This window comes from Pipistrellus kuhlii, unplaced genomic scaffold (genome assembly GCF_014108245.1).
Source record: "Pipistrellus kuhlii isolate mPipKuh1 unplaced genomic scaffold, mPipKuh1.p scaffold_m20_p_3, whole genome shotgun sequence".
Taxonomy (NCBI): Eukaryota; Metazoa; Chordata; class Mammalia; order Chiroptera; family Vespertilionidae; genus Pipistrellus; species Pipistrellus kuhlii.
This window is the reverse complement of record NW_023425529.1, coordinates 168,099,580-168,105,069: the sequence shown is the minus strand read 5'-3', so window position 1 is coordinate 168,105,069 and position 5,490 is coordinate 168,099,580.

Sequence of the window (5,490 nt, the reverse complement as noted above, 5' to 3'; positions counted from 1 at the left end):
TAGGGTTTGGGCTTATAGCTAGTAGGTCTTTAATAAATGTTTATTGAACTAAGTTTCTGTCCTAATACATTGACATTTTCCCATTTCACAAATATAGGGGGCAAATATTGGGTTGGCAATCGGATGATCTGACCTTGAGAAGTGACTTCACCCTCTAACCTGCATGTACTCACTTGTAAAATGAGATTATAGTGAAACTATCCTTATGGATTATTATGAGGATGAAATGAGTTCATATAATTGGAAGCACTTTTTATATCCTAAAGAGTCATACAATGTTATTATTTTATTTAATATTACTTACTGAGTGCCAGTTATGTGCTAGGCATGATGTTAGACCCTCTGTGGTTGGGGTGGGAGACACAAAGAAGAGTGAAGCAAAGCTCTGCCCTCCAGGAGCTTATATTCTTGAGAGGAATACTGATATATAAAGAGAATATTTCAGTAGATTTGAGAGAGTGTCGTGCGAGAGGAATGCACAAAATGCTGTGGAAATGCAGAGAAGCAGCATTTAGAAGGGTCTTCAAAAGAGTTGGCCCAGTAAAGCATGAAAAACAACAGAAGAACACCATAAAAGCTGCATGATATAAAGACCTTACATGACAAGCTAAAAAATTTGAAGTTTATTCTGTAGGGAGCCTGTGACTGGGTTTTTTAAGCAGAAACAGCACACAAAGACCACATGGGGCACCATGGGGACGATGCACTGATTAAGAGTAAGCTACAAGTTGGGGTAAGATCACTAACCTTAGATTCTTACAATGATCCAAGTCAGAAGTGATAAGGCCCTGAAGTGGGACCATGTGCAGAGAGGAGAGTACAGGGTGAAGGAATACTTTAGAACCACATAACTAAATGATGGGGCAGAATAAGGTAGAGGCTGATGTCTGGCTTGGATGGTTGAGTGCATGGTGACTCCTTTATTGGGAGGAAAACATTTGAGAGAAACTATGAAGTCAGTTTGAGACATGATTGGTATATCCCCCTCCAGTATCCAAAGAGAGGGTATTCTAGTCTATAACTCCATGGCTATTGGTATGCACTTGGTCGAATCATCAACAACCACATAATTAGAATATTGAGAGCACATAAAAGTTTCCAGAAAGAGGAGGCAGAGAAAGAAGAGCTGTGGGCCAAGGATGGAGTTCTGAGGAACATGTGAGGATGAGCTCATAATGGAGACTACAATGGGAACACTTGGACAAATAGGAGGAAAACCAGGAGGGACAGGGTGGGGAGGTGTATACCTTAAGGTAAGGGGTAGGCCAATAGCACAAGGGCATCGGAGAAAGGAACTGAGGACTGAAAACAAGGAATGGAACATAAAGAAGAAAAGACTTTTAAAGAACTTTGCTTAAAAATGAAGAGCACAAATCAGGTGAGAACTAGAGACTTACACAGGATCCACTGAGGGGCTCAAGGGGAGGCAGGGACTTGCACAAGACTATACAGGCTGCAGCTGAAGAACTGGCAGAGTAAGGAGATAACTGAAGGCTCTAGGTCCCTGAGGAGAGAGGAGATGGGGAAAGGCTGGCCTATAATGGAACCTGGTTTCCCTTATGCTCTGAGATTCACATACTAAGTACATAAGGTATTCTTTGTCTATGACAAATGGAGACTATCCATGATACAGAGAAATGTATAGATAAATATATACAGACAGAATGCTATATAATCTTTTTTTCTTTTCAATTCCTAACATTATTATGTATTCAGAGATGTCAGAAGAATGATGATTCCGGGCAAAACCAGCCAGGCCACACCTCAAACGGTCAGGCCTGTTGGCACAGTTTCCCAGGGTAGCAGACTGCTTTCTCGCCCTTGCCCATATGCACTGTGGCTTTGACCAAACCCCCTCTGTGCAGACTTCCCTTTGCCCTCTGTTCCTCCATGAGTGAAATAAATGGGTTGGATTAAAATTCAGGCAGCAATGTATATGTCCATCAACAGATGAATGAGTAAACAAATTGTACAGTTGTGCAATTCAATATTACCTAGTAATAAAAAGGAATGGACTATTGATATGCTCATCAACATGGATGAATCTCCAAATAATTACTCTGGATAAAAAAAGGAAAAAAGCCAGACAGCCTCCTCCCAAAGAAATAATATAAACTATATGATTCTACTTTTATAAAATTCTACAAAATGCAAACTAAAGTTTGGTGACAAGCAGATCCGCTGTTGCTTGGACATGGGGGAACGGGTCATGGAGAGGAGTTGGAAGGAGAGATTACAAAAGGAAATCTGGGGCATGAAATACGTGTTCATTGTCTTGATTGTGGTCATGGCTTCACAGGTATGTCAAAAGCTACCAAGTTGTGCACTTTATATTATATGTCAATTATACCTCAATTAAGCTGTAAAAACATATAATCACAAAGTGATCTTTAGGTGACTTCCAACTGACTTCAACTCCATTTTCTTTTTTATGATTTCCTCTTTGATCTCTTTATAGAACTTGCTCTAGGAAACATCACTAGCCCCAAGCAAATATCCTTTCGTTGTTAGGATATTTGAAAACAAGAGGGGGAAGTTCTAAGTAAAACCCTCTTAATAATGAAGGATATAGTTCACCCCTCTTCCCTACGTTCACCAAAATCTTGTGGGGTCAAATCCTGAAAGACAACTTTTATTCTCCGTTTAGAGCACATGTGTCAAACACAAGGCCCGCGGGCCAAATCCGTCCCGCCAGGCCTTGCAATGTGGCCCGCACCGCGCTGTCATCACTGCACTCCACTGCGTTTCCATCACAATGACAGTTTATGACTGTTCAGTAAACCATTCGGCCCTCGATTTAGGCTGGATTTTAGATTTTGGCCCCTTCTCTGATTGAGTTCGACACCCCTAGTTTAGAGCATAAAGTCAAGAAGAAAAAGCAAATCTTGTGATATAAATAAACTGGAACCAAATATTTTAATAGTTGCCTGGTTCCTTTGGGCGTAACCCACGTTATTAATCAAAAGGGCTCTAATTATGAAAGAAGGGTTTCTTCTCTCTTTAGAGTGGCAACTCTCACCGATTAGCTTCTTCCGGGACTAAACAAGCTGCAATCCAGGGACAGGGAGATGTGGATGGCTGTGGTGGGAGTATTTTTTTTTATCCTGCTTCAACCTACAAATGCAAAATGAACTGGCCCAATTTAAAGTTTCACAATTTCTGACCACTGGTCTACATTCCTAAAAGGTTACAGGTAAAATAAATGTTGTGTGTGTGTGTGTGTGTTAGGTTGAATCGTAATTTTCTAATTCATTTACTATAATGAAGAAACAGACTTGGGCCACATGTATCTGCCTTTGAAATCTACAAGCTTGGTGATCTTGGGCAATCCTTAACTTTTCTAAGCTTCAACTTCCTCCTCTAAAATGGAGTTGAACTCAAAGGGCTGAGCTGAAGGTTATATAAAACAAGAAAGGCGTAGGGTCTGGTACATAATACTTAATAATGCTTTATGAAATTTGTATTGTTGAGGTATAATTTCACTTGGTAATTACTCAATACCACATAACTTTGAGTTTACCTTTCTCTCGCCTTCTGTTACATTAATAATCTGAATCCACAAACAGGTAAGAACACATTAAGGGAATTTGCTATTTGAAACAATAGCTAATACAATGAACCCTTAAAGTGTGCCAAACATTGTACATGCTTTTCTTAATCAGTCATATAACCCTAAGAACAAATTCATACTATTATTGTTACCCCATTTTACATATGAAGAAACTGGGGCACACTGAGTGATTTACCAAGATCACACGACTAATAAAAAGCTGGGGGAGGGAGTGGATTTAAATCCTGGCAGACTAACTGTGGAATATCTGCTTAGTAACTATACTGCAAGTTTTTTTTAATAGGTTTTTAAACACTTTTGTTAAATAAATCATGACAGACTTACCTGCCTGATAACTTTGCACACTGAGTCATAACCATCACAGGTTTCTTAAGAAAGGGATTTTTCAGAAATTATCTACTAAAATCCAACCCCTGCCTCTAGGCAAGGCCACAACTAAACAACTCAAGCCTGGTTTAAAAAAAAAAAAAATTAATTTTAAAAAGCTGTCCTGAGAACAAAATTCTACTTCTGTTCATAGTCCATTACTAAGTTTAATAGTCAGGAAATGCTTAAGCTACAACTTAACTTAAACCCTTTATGCTCCAGGTTGAGCCCATTCCTTGGGCCTGATAAACCCCAATATTTCCATTTCTCTTATTCATTCACTCAGCTTTAAAATAAACATTTATTCAGCATGCAGCTGCGTTACATCACTGATCAAGTTCTGAAGGATCAATCAGGAGATTGGCCAACTGGGGCCTCGGGGGGAATTGTAGGAACCAGGTGGGGAGAGGACAGGCCGTCATTTATAGAGGAGGTGGGCACAGAGCTCCCAGGCCGCACCATGCAGCCTGCTAGTGTGGACTTAACCACATAATACTGAAACTTTCCAACACAAACTCACCCAGAACAAACCCAGGGTGATTCCCAGCGAATCCCAAGCAGCCAAGCCTGGAAAACCACAGTTTCCTTTTTCCTGGATCCTAAATCTAGCACCACCAGCTTGTCATCTGCCCTGTATACAAGCTTTTCACTTGCTGAAGGCTGTAATTATGGGGACTCTTCCTCTTCCGCAAACAAAATAACTTCAATGGCTGACTTAGAAATGTCCCAATACGACGCTGCTGAACGGTGGAAGCTTTTGTGGACCACCTGCTGAGGCCCTTACAGTGAGAGACACAAAGCCTGGGTCCTGGCGCTGGTTCCACTGTTCAGTCTGTTTACTAAGCACAAAGTCTGTGTTTACTAAGCATGCTGAGGGAAGAGCAGCCTCTGGCCTCAGAGGACTTCCAGTCTAGCCAGTGAAGCGAGGGGGTGCACAGCCTCTGGACCTGCGGCAGGAGTTACCGAGGCCGTTCATTAAGCTCCTGGCGTCAGGAAGCGCCAAGGAGGCTTTTGTCCATTGCTACCTTCGCACCTCACTCAATTCAGAACTTCGTCCACTAAAATTGGAAGAATAATTCCTCCTCAATCTACTTTATGATGCCGTAGGGGACCTCACAGGCCGACGCTCCTGCAAAAGCATAATAAAGGACAATTGAAAGTGGGGACTGTTCATTAGCGACGTGACGGTGCTAATCTGCACATTTAAAAGATGTTGCATGGAGCGGGGCTGCAGAAGAGCGGCGGGCAGAGGGCTAAAAACTATCGCGAATCCCTGTTACCTGCTCCAGAAAAAAAAAAAAAAAAAAAAAAAGAGAAGTCTTTTGACCTAATGGGGAGGAGAATCCAGAGCAATCTCCAGAGCCAAAACGTCGGAAAGGGGCACGCTCAGCACCACCTCACCCCCTGAAACCCTAGACCCAGCTTGCAGCCCGCCCGGGCCTTGTCGCGGGCGCCCCTTGGCGGCCGTCCTGGGACACTGCTCGTCCGGAGCGCGGGGCGGGGCTAACGGAGGAGCTGGGGGGGGGGGGGGAGAGAAGTGTGGTCTTCTCGCG